At 43.8% G+C, this 14,926-nt stretch overlaps 1 protein-coding gene across 3 annotated transcripts in view; it reads left to right on the forward strand.

Annotated features, from left to right (window-relative positions):
• Window positions 1-13,830: 13,830 nt before the first annotated feature.
• The window catches only part of ST6GAL1 (ST6 beta-galactoside alpha-2,6-sialyltransferase 1), a 109,267-nt gene continuing 108,171 nt past the window's right edge, over window positions 13,831-14,926 (forward strand). Inside the window, exon 1 of one of the 3 annotated variants that reach the window (XM_084871824.1) lies at window positions 13,831-14,332. The gene's annotated coding sequence lies outside the window, so the exon portion shown is untranslated. Of the gene's footprint in view, window positions 14,333-14,421; window positions 14,910-14,926 lie in introns of those variants that run through there. The other 2 variants (XM_084871827.1, XM_084871823.1) reach the window with 2 other exon arrangements.

Below are 14,926 nucleotides of genomic sequence, written 5' to 3' on the forward strand. Positions count from 1 at the left end.
ACTGATGCGATCCTCTGCTTCTTCTAGTCTGCTCTTGATGCTATCTATTGAGTTCTTCATAGTAGCGATGTCATTTTTCATTTCATCTTGAGTCATCTTCATTTCCTCTTGGGTTTTTTTCATTTCCTCTTGGGTCTTACTCAAATTGTCAAATTTGTCTTCCATTCTTTTTAGCCATCTTAAGATCGTTACTCTGAATTCTTGCTCTGGTAGGTTGCTTGCCTCTATATCGTTTACTTCCTTTTCTGGTGAAGCCTGCTTTTCTTTCATATGCGGGCTGTTTTTTGGTCTCCCCATGATCTATGATGTCTGGTTGTGTAGTTCTCTCTCTCCTGCTTTGATTTAAAGGCACAAAATACAACACAACCAGGTACAACACACAAGGCACTGAATCGAAATGTGTTTGCGATATTAATAACCACCAATAAGGGTGACTAGAACCCAGCTAACAAAAACATGCAATCAAACAAAAAGCATAGGCAAATCAATCTTATAAAAGAAAAGCATACAACTTCAGTAAAGTTAACATTCAACATACAACTTCAGAGTTAGAGAGTAAGACTGTTTTTTTTTTTTTGTTTTTTTTTTTGTTTTTAGGACAACTGCGAGGGAGGTGTGAATGGGTTTGGAGCAGGTAGTTGGAAATTAGATATATACAAGTAGGGTGAAATTTTAGGAGGGGGTAGACAGATGGAATGGGGGAAATCTAGAGCAGGAAAGGGTTAAGATAAACAGGGTATCAAAGGAAAAGATTGGAAAGAGGGTGAGGGCATAAAGGTAGGGTTGAGATAGAATAAAGCGTTGGAGAAAGAAGGATAGATAAAGATTGTAGAACAGTAATCCTGAAATTAAAAAAAAAACAAAAAAACAATATATATATATATATATATATATATATATATATATATATAATCAAATGGAATAAAAATAATAAAAATAAACAAAAGAAAATAAGATGAAAAAGGTAAATTAGTAGTAGTAATAATGTTGATTACATATACAATGTAATAATTATCAAGATAAAATCAAGTGAGGAAAAAGAAAAAAAATAGTTTCTTGAGTAAACGTTGCAAATAATGAAAACAAAAGTAAAAAACAAAAATTTAAAAATTAAAAAAAAATAATAATAAAATTTTAAAAATTTAATTAAAATTAGCAGTAATGAAGGTCATTCGCTTCCTCTATTGTTATGATCCAGTCCTGATTTTTAGGCAGGTTTTGCTTTGTTTTTATTACACTAGAGTCAATTTGTGAATTAGCCTCTGGGGGCAGTGTTTCTAGGTTGACTTCCCAGACTCTAAAGCCTCTCCAGCTTTTTTTTTTTTTTTCCGTCCTCTCTGAAGCTGGAACTATGGAGGGGGGGAGGGGGCAGGTCCGAGCAACTGCAATCTCCCGCAACTCTCCGATATCCCTCCGAGCCGGATCCAAATGTGTTGCTCTTTAGATATCTCCCCTGTTAGGAGCCCCGTCCACTTTCAAGGGTGACAACCGCCCAACAGCGGGGGCTTCTACTTGTAATCACCACCCCTGTCCTCCAGCTTCCGGGAGCGCGCTCTGTGCGCACAGGCTTTTTGTTTTCGCCGCGAGTGCTCTCCACCCTCTCCCCGAGAAATCTGACCTTTTCGCTGAGCAGTGGGGCAATCCTGTGAGGGCAAGTGTTCGCGCCGCTTGGGATCTGCGTTCTGGGGGTCACAGATGCTTGGTGGTCGCTGCGGCTGTGGATATTCAGGCCTCTGACACGATCCTATCTTCCTCTCAAGATGGCGAGGTTTCCCCGTCCAAGCCGGTAGGTAGCTCCGGGCAGGGACACAGCCCGCGTGGGTGCTTCCCTGTGAGGGGCACCTCTGTCAGCAGCCCCCCAGCAGTTTCTTCTGGTGTTCGCTGTTTCCCAGCTTGCCAATAAACACTCACAGCACAAGACCCTCAGTTGCTCTCTCTTTCTGCTTCGGGAGAGGGCTCAGAATCCGCCCATCTATTCTTCCGCCATCTTACCTCCTCCCTCTGAAAATGTCATTTTAGCCGAAGCTGGTTTGGCTCAGTGGTAGAGCGTCGGTCTGTGGACTGAAAGGTTCCAGGTTCGATTCCGGGCAAGGGCATGTACATTGGTTGCGGGCACATCCCTGGTAGGGGGTGTGCAAGAGGCAGCTGGTCGATGTTTCTCTCTCATTGACATTTCTATTTCTCTATCTCTCTCCCTTCCTCTCTGTAAAAAATCAATAAAATATATTAAAAAAAAGAAAAGAAAAAGAAAATGTCATTTTAATGGATTCAAAGTAATTCATTTTATGGATTCATCAAATTGTATTTTATTGTCTCAGTGGCTATTTAAGCTGTTTCCAATATTTTGCAGAAAAAAACACCACACACTTCAATACACATCTTTAAGAGATTTCTGAAAGGTTAAACATTTTTCTTTTCTTCCTCTTTTTTCCTACTTAGATTTTACGCTTTCTTAAATGCTTGGCTCAGGTCTGGTCTCTGCTCAAAAACCTTCCCTGAGTATTCCAGCCTGCAAAAAACCCTCTTTTCTCTGACTCCAATTGCATTCATTTGCTCATTTATTCATTTATCATGTATCATTTGCTAGTATATCAAGTATATATACATATATTAATGTGTATTAAATACTAATTTCTGCTCTAATAATGTGATTGCTTATATAAAAACTATGGTTAATGCCCACTGAGTACTTATTCTGTGCTCACACTTTTCATTTATTTTTTTAATTCTCACTCAAGGATATTTTTAGGGAGAATGGAAGAGAGAGGAAAAGACAGCGAGAAATATCGATATGAGAGAAACACACAGATTGGTTGCTTCCTGCATGTGCCCTGACCAGGGTCCCAGGCCGGGGAGGAGCCTGAAACCATGCTATGTGCTGTTGACAGGAATTGAATCCAGGACTCTTCAGTCCACAGGCCTATGTTCTACTCACTGAGCCAAACTGGGTAGGGCTGTGCTCACACTTTCTAAGTATGTTATATAGATTATCTCATTTCAATACTATCTATGATTCTCCTATGGGAAAGCTGAGGCACAGAGAGAGTAGGTTACTTGGCCAAGGTTGCCCAGCTATTCCCTGGGTGATCTGGGATTCAGAGTTCATTGATTGCATTAACAGTTAGTTATACAGGTTGCCCCATCTTAACTGCTCTAGGGACTGGCAATGGAGCATTAAACAAAGCAAGTACACCGCCTGGACTATGGTGCTTTTCTCGGAGCCAGAGCAACCCTGCCTTGGCTCAATCCTGTTCCTAAGATTTTGCTAGCTCTATCCAAAGCCCTTTGTCCAAAATGTTAATAAACTTACTCTCACTTTCACCTGGACTTGCGTCTTTAAATCTTCCCTGCATGAGTCAAGAATCTGCACATCCCAAACCATGCTGGGGCAGTATTTACATGATGTCTGGTACTGTACTTAATAGCACAGAGCTGACCTTTATCGTGATCCTTCAAGCACTATAGTAACCCCACTTCGTAGACTGAAAGGAGTTAAGAGACTTACTCAAAGCCTCCTGGCTAGTAAAAAGCAAGGCAGTAATCGAAGTCTGTTTTTCTTTGCCCCAAAGCCTGCTGAAGCACCCTTACCACATCAAGTTAGCTACTTTCATTAGTTATGTAGGGAATGAAGAGGCCCATCACAGAGGCCTGGCCTTGCAGTTTTATTAAAGACCTTGGAGGGGATCCAAAAGGAAAATGTCAACCAATAGGAGCAAGTCTATTTCCAGGACATGGATGAACCAGGAGAAACCCACACTTCCCTACCAATATCATCCTGGGTTCAAATTTGTGGAATGGCTAAGTGAGGAGAAAAGGTTCTGAACTGATTCAATTAAAATCTCTTAATCTATTAAAGAAATTTTGTGCCTATTTGTGGATTTATTTACATAAAACAAAGGGTGTTTCTATTAGATGCCTAATATATTTATTTAAAAGAGCATAAACACCAAAGCTCTCCTGGCCCGTGTGGCTCAGTGGTTGAATGTTGACCTATGAACCAGGAGGTCACAGTTTGATTCCTGGTCACATGCCTGGATTGTGGACTTGTTCCCCAGTGTGGGGAGTGCAGGAGGCAGCCAATCAATGATTCTCTCTCATCTTTCTAATTCTCTCTTCCTTTCTTCTATAAAGTCATTAAAAATATATTAAAAACAAATCAAATCTCATTTAGTTATATATTTAATGAATGAAAAAATTAAGGTCCCAGAAATTCTTTATTTATTTAATAATTCTTTATTGTTGAAAGTATTACATTGTTCCCTTTTTCCCTCCATTGACCTCTTCCAGCCTGCCCCTGCCCCCCAACCTTAGACCTTCAGCACCCTATTTTCTTTGTCCATGGGTTATGCATATATGCATACAAGGTCTTTGGTTGATTACCTCCCACCCACCCACCCTCCCCCACATTCCCTCTGACATTCCATACTCTGTTCCATGCTTCCATGTCTCTGGATCACTCCATTTCTCAGTTTATTTTGTTACTTAGATTCCACATGTGGGTGCAATCATGTGATACTTGTCTTTCTCTGACTGATTTATTTTACTTAGCATGATATTCTCCAGGTTCCTCCATGTTGTCTCAAAGGGTAAGAGATTCTTATTTTTTATTGCAGCATAGTATTCCATGGTATAAATGTACCACAGCTTTTTTATTCACTTATCTACTGATGGGCACTTGGGCTGTTTCCAGATCTTAGCTATTGTAAATTATGCTGCTATGAACATAGGGGTTCATTCACTCTTTCTGACTGGTGTTTTGGTTTCCTTAGGATATATTCCTAGAAGTGGGATCACTGGGTCAAATGGCAGTTCCATATTTAATTTTTTGAGGAAACTCCGTATTGTTTTCCATAATAGTTGTACCAGTTTCTTCAAGTATCTTTAAAACTTTAGAGAAGGAAGAGATCATTTTGGACTCACAGCTTCCTGGAGAAGCTTAGGGTTGAACTAGACATTAGAGGAGGAGTATGTTCATACAGGCAGAGTGAGAAGAAAGGGATCATTTGAGAATAAACAAGCAGAAGCATGTCCTAGTGACAGAAATAATGGGGAGATGCACCAGGTGATCCTCACATTACTTTGTCTCCAAGTACAAAATGATGAGCATAGCGGTGAAAGAGTGGCTTTGAGGTCATACACATGTTAGTTCAGTCCCCAGCTCTGCCACTTACAAGACACCTGGCATAGAGCTGACCTTTATCGTGATCCTTCAAGCACTATGGCCTTAGTCCAGTTATTTAAACTTCTTAAGCCTCCGTTATTTTGGTTCCAAATGCAATTAATGATGCACACTTCACAGGGCCTTTGTGAGGATTAGCTCTAGTATAGTTCAGTTCCTGGCTCAGTAATTTGAGGAAGTCATTATTATCTCTCATATCATTCTGGAATATCCAGATCATAATCTTAACACGCTCTATTTCATCTCAGTAATCAATGATTGAGAATTACGATTTTTTCCAGCTCATGAGATCTAAGAAGCAGTAAGGCTGCAAGCACTTCACTCTTTGTGCCAAAAATGCTGGAGTGAAGGAAATGCCCTATCAGAGGTCCAGCCTCACACAAAGCTATCTCAGATGGGTGACTTCCTTCTTCATGGCCAACAATAGCATTCCACCGGACTTCTGGTTATTCCCCACAACTGCACCTTATCGCTTTATATGTTTTTCTTAGCCTTTTGAAGAGACAGGCTGAAAAGCCAGACTAATAATCCCTGACTACTATGAAAAGTCAGAAAATAATGAGCAGGTCCTGATTCCTCTCAGGGGCCTCATTAGGTGAGGCTGGCCCACAGCAGTTTATGGTGTGTGTGTGTGTGTGTGTGTGTGTGTGTGTGTGTGTGTGTGTGTGTTTTCAAGTCTTTGCCTCTATATTTTCTGGTGGTCCCTTTATCAGCACTAACATCTGAGTCAGAAGATGTGGGCCTTAGTCCAAACTCTGTCACTTATTAGCAAGGGTAGGCAGGGTGTTTGAGTGTCTAAGCTTTAGTTTATTTATCTATGAAAGAGAGATCAATTGAAAGATGTATAGGAAAGTGCCTTGGAAGTCTTCTAAATGAGTAACATATATTAAAATGGGTAGATTAAAATCAAGCAGGTGCACTGTGACCTTTTTTCTTAATCCCACCATCAGAAGAGTCCCAGATTCTGCAAATACAAATCCATCCTGTGAAGTTCACTCTGAATGTGAACTTATGAACTTTGCAGAAGTTCTTATTTGGGGCAAGGAAATGAGTTTCCTAGTACCCACCCTTCCTGTAAGTTTGAGAAGGGCATCTCAGAGAAACTGGTCAAAGAAATGTGATAGATGGCATTCCTTTGCTTCCTGGAATTACAGCCCACGTGATGGAACGCCAAGCTGATTGGATGCAACCCTTTTAATACAATGGCATATATTTCACACAAGTGCCTGTACTCTCCATCATCGAATCCTCACAAACACACATCAGACTTCTGCCTCAGCCAGCCTGTGTTTCTATCTTCTAGATGGAGTCATTCTGAGACCTCCAGGTTATGGCCTTGTGATGTTCTGAGGCCTTTTTGGTTAGGGAGGTGCAGGCTATTATCATAAGCCACATATTTGCTGCCTGAACTGGGTGGTTGAGTGCTTTATGATATCACCAAGGAGGGCTGTACTAGATAACGCTGCATCATTCAGGGCCTACATACTGCACAAAACCTTGCTGGTGCTCCCCAAATGCTTATCTTATAGCCCACAACTTAGACTTTAGCAGAGCTGATGACTGGTTATTTCAAATCACCATTTTCCTCACCAGCTCCTGGTGGAGAAATGCATGTTTCTCATGGGAAGCTACCACAGTTTTGTAGCACCTTATACAGAGAGGGGTTGGAAAACTGAAATAGCTTCCCAGGAGACATTTGAACCTAGTCCAGAGTTGGGGGAAAGTGGCCTTTTCCAAATGTTATTGCCCAGCTCTTTGTGGTCAATTAATTATTTGCGATGTTAGCTAACAAGAAAGTGGCTAAGGTTGCAGCCATATTTCAGCAATCTACAGCTCATAATCCTTAGTCAAAGCATCCCTCACTAAGGGCAGTCCCAGGAGAGAAGGTTCCCCTAAACTAAGTCATGGAGTACCACATGCTCAGGCATGGTTGGTGGCTTTTTACCCTGTGGATGAACTTCTTTGGGTCAACCTAAGAAGTAACCTAGTGATTTATGTACAAATCCTGCAGATCACCAACATTGCCTGGGGAGTGTGTTAACAATTACAAATAGCCCTAGCCAGTTAGCTCAACGGATAGAGTGTTGGCCTGTGGACTGAAGGGTCCAGGATTCAATTCCGGTCAAGGGCACAAGCCTGGGTTGTGGGCTTGATCCCCAGTAGGAAGCGTGCAGGAGGCAGTCGATCCATGATTCTCTCTCATAATTGATGTTTCTATCTCTCTTCCCTCTCCCTTTCTCTCCGAAGTCAATAAAAATATATTAAAAAAAAAAAAAAAACAACCCACAACACTTACAGATAGCCAAGGCTAGAGCTTGGAAAAACAAGGGGGAATAGAATTTATACTTTATATAAATTCTGCAGGTGATTCCAAAGGTGAGACATATTTGCAAACAACTTATCTAGTCCAATTGACTTCATTTCATGAATCAGTAAAGAGGAATTGCCTTGGCTGAAGTCTGCAAGTTGGACCGTGAGAGTTGGGAGTAGAATTCCTGCCTGTTGACTCATAGATTAGGGCACTGTGTGTTATGTGGCTTTTTTCATGAAACATTAGCTCTCTTTTGGGGAGAGATGTGTAAAATACATGCGGGTAAAGGACAATAAAGAGTGGCATGATCCTTCAAATGCGTAAGTCACCAGAATCTTAACTAGCCCTTATGTTACTGTAATTAATCAAATGCCTTGTTAACAATCTAATTTTACTACTTATTATTTGTGTGACTTTGGTGGAGTCACTTACCTCTTAGTTTCCTATCTATAAAATATGACTAATATAATTAATAGTATCTACCTAATAGAGTCATTGCAAGGGATCAATGACAGAATATTTGAAAAGTGCTTGCTTTTTCAAATGTGCCTGACCTGGAACAAGTGTTTAGTAACTGTTAGCTTTTATTTGTTGAGCATTAACTATGTGCCAGACATTATACTAAGAGCTTCATAGATGTCACCCCTAATATGCACAACACTTCTGTGAAGCAGGCATTTTTAAAAATGTATTTTTATTGATTTCAGAGAGGAAGGGAGAAGAAGAGAAACATCAATAATGAGAATCATTGATCCACTTTCTCCAGCATGCACCCCACCTGGGATCGAGCCTGCAACCTGGGCATGTGCCCTGACCAGGAATCAAACTGTGACCTCCTGGTTCTTAGGTTGACATTCAACCACTGAGCCATGCCAATTGGGCAAGCAGACATTCTTGATCAAGTCTTCCTGATGAGGAAAGAAAGGAGGACTGACTAATTTCAAATGACCAAATACATTTGCTGTATTGGTCATTTGAAATTAGGCATTTTGTAACCTCTATCCACATAGGTGATATGTGGAAATATGTGATGGTGAAAATATCTTTCTGGAGGCAACATTTTGATTTTTGAAAATATTACTAAAGCTTCTTGAGATTGAAGCCTGTCCCTTGTGCATCTTGGTGTCTTCTGCTCATCTTCATGATCCCTGACATAGTCTAGACCCTTTCTTTACCCATAATGTTCAGTTAATGTTTGTCAAATAGAATTAGAGATCGTCTCTTCAAGTTGATCAGATGCCTCCTCTCCAGTCATTTATCCTTTCCTTCCCTCATGAGTGCAATGGATAGTTTATTGAAGGACTATTTATGCTAGTGGAAAAATTGAAAACAACCTTAATGTCCAGCTACAGGAGAATGGTTGAATAATTAATGATGCACTCATATATTGCTAAAAGCTATCACTTACACTATCCCATGTATTTGTTCTAAGCAATTTTAATGTGATTTAATATTTAGAACCATGTTGTGAAGTAGATACTACTAATCCTCATTTTGCAGGTAAGAAAATAGTGCCAGAGAGGTTAATTTGTCCCATGTCACACAGCTTGAAGGTAGTAGTCAGAATTCAGACTCTGACAGTTTGATTACAGAATCTGTTTTCTCAGCCACTGAACTAAACTGTCTCCCAGAGAGAAAATGAATGGTGTAATAAACCAATAGTAACTTGTCTCAGAGTAGTATTTCCTTTGCCTCTAATAAGGACTGAAGTGAATGAATACAAATACAGAGAAAATGCTTTAAAATACTCTAGATAGGAAGAAAAGCAGGATATAACACATATACATTATTATCTCAACTATGAAAAGTTCTAGAAAAATACACAGGCAATGAGAAAGAAAATAGGCCAAAAAGTAAATTCTGCTTATGGCCAATTTTTTCACCTTGCTTCTTTATACTTGTCTGACTTTTCTAAATTCCCTAAAGCAAACTTTATCAGTAAAATCAGTGGGGAAAACTATTAAATATAGATTTAAAAAAAAACACATGAGACTGTATAGAAGTAAATTTAGAACAAATACCAACTAGTATCAAACACTGGTTCTCCCTGCTTCACTAAGAAAAATCTGTTAACTACAAGGAAGTCTCATTATCCAACATCTCTTACGCAAAGCCTGACCCTTACTGCAGGTTATCAGATAGTCCTGGACACACAGTAGGCAGTTTGCACTTACTTTTGTTCTGATAGGTGTCCCTTGAGAGAAACCAATTTTTGGGATCTTTTTGAGATAATTTATTATAAGCATCTTTGATTCCGCAGAGTCCATTTACCCCTGTATTTCCTGCCATTCCTGGTGCATCTGGTCTCCTGGGCATAGTTTGAGTTCTGCCCTCAGGCAGCAGGGCAGAAGTTTTGGCAGCTGCAGCCTGTAAAGTCTCAGTGACATTTGATAGGCTTATCTAGCCTTTTGCAGCCCTGGGGCCAGAAATGGCATTTTAAAAAAAAAAAAAAAAAAAAAAAAAGGAGGCCTTGGTTTCAACATAGCACAGTGCAATGCTTACTAATAGAGTTTAAGCAATCCACTTTACCCCTAAGTCTCAGGATTTTTAGCTGGGATGATAAAGAACCTTACCTGCAAGCCTGAATGGTTGAGCTTCAACCTGTGAGCCAGGTGGTCACAGTTCAATTCCAGGTGGTCACAGTTCGATTCCTGATCATATTTCTATCTCTCTCTTCCTTTTTCTCTGAATTAATAAAAATATATTAAAAGAAAAAGAAATTTACCTACCTCACAGGTTATTGTGAGTCTGAAGAGGACTCAAGTGAAATAATGTATAAGCAAGCCATTCATTGATATTCTTGTGAATTCTCTTTATTTATTTGTAGCTTCCCACTTTTTCACACCCTTTAGAGTCACTGAGAAAGGCTAATTAAAATAAATTGAAATGAACTTAATTAACATTAAAATCAAGGAGGCTGTATAGAGGGAAGAACCTTGGTGGAAAGGGAGCTGGAGGAATACTGTGGAGGATTAAGGGATGTTGAGGAGACAGAGGCAGGAAAGTGAGAGGGTGACTGTAGGAGTATAACTTTGCAGAAAAGGATGATGTAGGTGGGTGCTGTAGGTCTTGCTCATGATGTTTGGTGTAACACCATTTTGCCTCCTTAAGAAACCATCAGTAAAGCTTCTCTCGTTTTTTCTTGGAGTGAGGTTTGTAGTCATCCTCCTGACCCTTTGCATTGATCTCATGCTAGGATTGGCCTTAAGGCCAAAACAGGAAAAACTCAAGATGACTTAAGTGCACTAGGGTTCTAGAATGATCCATCTTCCCCCAAGTAAGGATTGAATGAGAACATGCACATAGACTGCCTTGCACACAGTACTAGTAGATATTTCAGTACATGGTGATTATTATTATGAACTGAAGAAATTTTGCTAATACGCAAATGATTTGATAATGGAAACGTGATTTTTCCTTTATTTCCTAGGACAGGCCTGGACACTGAAGCTGATTGGGTGAAAGGCAGTCCAACCACACTTGTGCCCACACAATAGATCCAGTTCTCTGACCTATCCTATACCGTTGCTTATACCTTACTCCGAGGTGTTGGAGCCACCAGGCCACTGCTTGCTCTGCTAGAGGCTATGTGGCTGCCATGTGGTCCTACCATGAGGTCTGTGTCTAGTGTTAAGCCGCTGCCATCTAGTATCCTCTCCTGCCCCATTGGCCCATCTGTGCAGGGACAGTAGGAGCAGTCCCTGAGTGTTTTAACTAGAGATTCTGTTACTATATTTCCATTTTCTGACTTAGGTTCTATAGACTTAGCTGTCTCTAGGTATCTTTATCCTTGAAGTGGATAGTGCTGAGGCCCAAGGTTGGACAATAGGTGCTGAAAGCATGTAGAGGAGAACTGGGAAGGCGATTCTAAGGGTTTTGATGAGCATCTAGAGTGGAGTGAGAAGGGTCTGAGAGGACACTTTCAATGCCTGCACCTCACCCTTTCCCCCACTCTGCCAAGACCTCAATAACACCTCCAATTAAAGAGTGCTATGAAAATGTTGTTTGTGAGTTGGTTGTTGTTTACATTTACATTATAGAATAGGGCATTATTTGTATTAGCCAGTACAGTGTCTAAAATGATGATGGAGAAACACATTACCAAAAATATTATTTATGGGCAAAGACTGAGGTTGTGAGAGGCTGAGATAGTGACCAGAGAGAAAGTAGGTTTCTGTACTTCTTTTTTTTTTTTTTTTTAATATATTTTATTGATTTTGTACAGAGAGGAAGGGAGAGAGATAGAGAGCCAGAAACATCGATGAGAGAGAGTCATCGATCAGCTGCCTCTTGCACACCCCCTACTGGGGATATGCCCGCAACCAAGGTACATGCCCCTGACCAGAATCGAACTCGGGACCCTTCAGTCCCCAAGCCTACGCTCTATCCATTGAGCCAAACCGGTCCCGGCGGTTTCTGTACTTCTTAAGGGGGAAAAAAACTTGTCAAGGCAGAAACCCCAGAGACAATAGGTATGGAAGCCTCATAAATAGGCTAGGGAGGACAGAACTGTCCCCCAGTGAATGGTTTTCAGCTTCCTGCCTCTCACGTATAGGTCAAACAGCCCCAACTGACTAAACAGCAAGCTTGAGGGAGCAGCCCCTAATGGAATAGGCCTCAGCTGCTCCCATCCTGGAAGCTTGCAAGGGGGTACTCCTACTCCAGGAAGTTCTTGGAGTTATCATGTCATCTGTGTTCATTTCAAATCTGCAAGTCAAGAATACACAAGAGTGTTCTTTGTTTCCCTCATAATTTGGTTAGAGTGCTGATAAAGACAACCATGGAGTTAGGACTTCACAACATTCTACAAAAACCTCTCTGTTTCTGGTTCTTGATACAAAAGTGATGCAGAAGAAGAAAATGATGAAGGCTTTCAGTGAATGTCGAAGGGGGTGTGAATTCCAACTCTTCCATTTCCGAGGTGACTTCAGTTTTTCAACTATACAGTGGGGCGAAGGCCACCACCTATCTTATGATGAGAGACAACATAATCAGCAGAGTGCTTTTGCTCTGCAAAAGGTAGGTATTATTTGGGTGTCCCCTTTTCATCCCCTCCGTCATTGCCATCCCTCCTATTATATTTCCACCAGTGGGAGCTTCCCAGTTGGTCTCTGCACTCCATGCTTGCAGTCTTTGCTCCTGCCATTCATTTTTCAGTATGCTGCCGGAGAAATTAGCGGGAAACACAAAGATGCATGTCATGCCCCTACACAAAATCTTTTAATAGCTTTCATTTTTTTCAGAATAAAATCTAAAACCTCCCCAACTAGTCTTATGAGTTTGTCTGCTTCCACTCAACCACACCTACCTACATTTTACTGTTAGGAGCGCTTTTGTATGCCAATTCAGCTAAGTGCTTCAGAGACAATTTCACATAATTCTGGAAACAGCACTGCCATTAATATCTCCGTGTTACAGACGAGGAATGGGAGGCTCAGAGAGGCTAAGAAACTCACACCAGCACACAGAGATTTGAATTCAGTCTGCTTGTCACTCTCTCCAACTGAAGCTCTGGGTACAGAGCAATAATGTTTCCACTGCAGCTGGGAGGGGCCAGCCGAGACAACAGTAGGGGTCCAGGATCTGGGGAGGGAGGAAGCAGTGTTTGGAAGAGGGTATTGGGGTGAGAAGAGGATGCTACTGGTGGTGGGGAATGGCCACCTTGGTTTGGACAGAGAGTCCTGGGCCTGGGCTTCAAGCCCCGGCAGAGTGTGTATCCCACCTCGTGTGTCCAGAGCGACTAGACTACCTTCCACTCTCCAGTCCCTCCTCCCCTGCCACACACACCACCTTCCCTCCAAGCTGAGTCAAGATGGCGCTCTAGAGGCATCTGGGAGATGATTATGGCCTCAGGTGGTCACACCCTTTCTGCCTTAGCTTGCTCAGCATGCCGTTTCCTCTTGCCTTCCTCTATCAGCCTCAATGCGGGAAGGAAACTGCTCCCTTCCTTCCGGACTCCCTTACCTGAGGCCGCTGGGCCACGGGCCGCAGGTACCTGGGAGTGGCAGGCTCACTGTGCGCGGGGATTCGCCCGCCCTCCTTCCTTGCTGTCGACCGCGTTGAAGAGCACCGAGTACGCGAGACGCTGGAAGTTGGGAGGGTCTTGCTAACCCCGTGAAAGAGATTTTGTTGCTTCCTATTCTACATAAGAAGAAATCGAGGCGTAGAGAAGTTAAGTGACTTGCTCAGGGTCACGTAGCCAATCAGTAGCCCAGCCAGGATCGTAGTCCCGTTTATTAGGATGAAAAGAGGGGGAGTGCTGGATTCAACCCTCAGGACCTGGGGTAGAGCCAGCATGTGGAGATCCTGGCCCCACCGCGCTGCCCCTCCCCCTTGTTCAGGCCTGCCCTCCGGCCCTCCTCTGGAGGAGGCAGGGTCCCAGCATCACGCGGTACCCTAACCAGGCACCCCTGATTCTGATCTTTGCTCTCTGGCGACCTCCGGAGGGCCAGCCAGATCGGCCTGGGGCCCCGCGTGGCGGGGAAACACAGTCTTCCTGACTATTTGCATAACGGAGACCGTTCACTTCCCCGCCCCTCTACCACGCTCCTCTTCCCTTCCTCTCCAGTCCCCTCCACCCCTTATCCCCTGCCTCCCGCTCCCCTCCCCCCTGAAGACCCTCCTCCCTTTGGGGACTCCGGCGGCGTGGGGGGCTCCCAGCTTCGGGCTCTCCGGCCCCCGCCCTGGACCGAGTCCGGAGCACCTTGGGGAGGGGAGTCCGGGCTGGGCCGGCCGGGGAAGACGCCCGGGGCACTGCCCAGCGCTAACAAAGGGAGCCAGCTGCCGGCCGGCCGGGGTGTGTGCAGGCGGAGCAGCCGCAGCTTCCACGCCGCCAGCGCCGAGTGAGTAGGGGTGCCGCGGGCCACTGCGCAGCCGGGGGTGGGGAGGGGGGGCACCCCCAGGAGGAGGGATGCGTAGGGTTTAGGGAGGGAAGGGGAGCGGAGGCCGCTGGGCGCGCCCAGGGCGCAAGGGATCGGCGTCCAGCGCCGCCTCAGCCCCACCTTGGCTGCTATCCGGGCCACCTTAGAGCTGGGGGTGCCTGTGTTTTTGTCCTGGGAGAGGGACCGCTCTGGTTTCTCCGCCGCCGCCGCCCCAGGATCTGGGGACCCACAACAAACCCACGTGCGCTCGGCCACCCGGAACCCTGCTTCCCCCGCTGCGCTGTCTGTAAGGAAGGGTGGGACGCCTCGCTGAGGCCGGGTTCCTTCAGATCCCTCCTGGGAGGTTCAAAGACCAGGAAACGGAGCTTCCCGGCGGGGGTGGGGACACGGGCACCATAACAAACGCACGTGCGCCCAGCCCCGGGCTGCCAACCTGGAGGAGCCGCCCCGCGGAGCCCGGCCATTGTCTCCGCTACGGCGCCAAGAGCAGCTCCGGGGGCGCCACTTGCTGGAGGAGGTCGACAAAGACACTGTAAAGGTACCACCTGGGCATCC

Source organism: Pipistrellus hanaki, assembly GCF_964339955.1.
Source record: "Pipistrellus hanaki genome assembly, chromosome: 2".
Taxonomy (NCBI): Eukaryota; Metazoa; Chordata; class Mammalia; order Chiroptera; family Vespertilionidae; genus Pipistrellus; species Pipistrellus hanaki.